This window comes from Frankliniella occidentalis, unplaced genomic scaffold (assembly GCF_000697945.3).
Source record: "Frankliniella occidentalis isolate FOCC.00 unplaced genomic scaffold, Focc_3.1 Scaffold2, whole genome shotgun sequence".
NCBI classification, from domain to species: Eukaryota; Metazoa; Arthropoda; class Insecta; order Thysanoptera; family Thripidae; genus Frankliniella; species Frankliniella occidentalis.
The window spans coordinates 4,033,144-4,034,099 of NW_026267132.1; the positions used below are offsets into that span (position 1 = coordinate 4,033,144).

At 67.1% G+C, this 956-nt stretch overlaps 1 protein-coding gene across 1 annotated transcript in view; it reads right to left on the reverse strand.

Moving 5' to 3' along the window:
- The window catches only part of LOC113212887 (homeobox protein Hox-B2), a gene marked incomplete in the record, with an annotated part of 72,399 nt that extends 72,211 nt beyond the window's left edge, over positions 1–188 (reverse strand). Inside the window, 1 exon segment of the mRNA XM_052264361.1 lies at positions 1–188.
- Between the last annotated feature and the right edge of the window lie 768 nt (positions 189–956).

A 956-nucleotide genomic window follows, 5' to 3' on the forward strand; every position in this document is an offset into this window, starting at 1 on the left:
CACGGGGCCCGTCACGATGAAGCACAGTCACAGTCACACGTGGTGGCACGGCGCGGCCCCCGTCCCGGTGCGGCACGCAAGCGCTCGCTGCCTCAGAGCGTCCCGATCCGGAGCGCCTTGCCCAGCCCTCGCGCCGCTCGCCGATCCGCTCCCCTCGGAAGTCAAGCGGTTACTGATTGTGCTAGATGAACGGTTTAGAGTGGCAAGCTGCCCTGCCGTCTGCCGCGCCGTGCCGCGCCGCGCCGCTCTGCGCCACCCCCTCCCCTGCTGCTGTTGGCGCGCGCGCGCGACGCGGGCGCCGGTAAGGGGCGGGGCGGGACGGGGCGGGGCGGGGCGCGCGGGAGCTGTAAAACACATCATGATGATACTACTGCCGCCGCCCCCCACCTCACCGCGGCGCTCCGCAGGCTCGGCTCGACTCGGCTCGCCACGGCCCGGTCACTTCGGCCCCACTCACCCTCCGCCCTGCCTCTCATCTCGCTCACCACCACCACCACCCCGCCCGCGATGAGCTGCACAATTCAAAGGCAAGATATCGCCGGGGGCTGGAGGCTGGAGTAGCGGGCGGGGTGGGGCGGCGACTGAGGAGGAGGAGAAGGCGGAGGCGGCCCCCTGGACAAAAGTAGCCAGGGTCACTTCTTTCTCCAGCGAATCGGAAATCACAAGAAAAAGTCTCTCTTTCTTCCAGATTCAAACGAAAAACGACCTCGGCGCTGCTGTCAGTGTGCGGGCGGGGGAAAGTTGTCATAACAAGGCGCCGTGGCAGACTCAAGACTTCGGGGACGCGTTCGACGCCGTAAGACGTTCCAAATGATTATTGCGGCCTTTTGCGGGCTGCTCGAGATTTTAAAATCTGGCGCGCCTGCTGCTGGGTCGGCGCGGCGCAGCGCCGGGCAATAGAAAGAAGGGCGATTAGCCAGCGCGTCCCGCACCGCGTGTCGCGCCCCGCCCCGCCC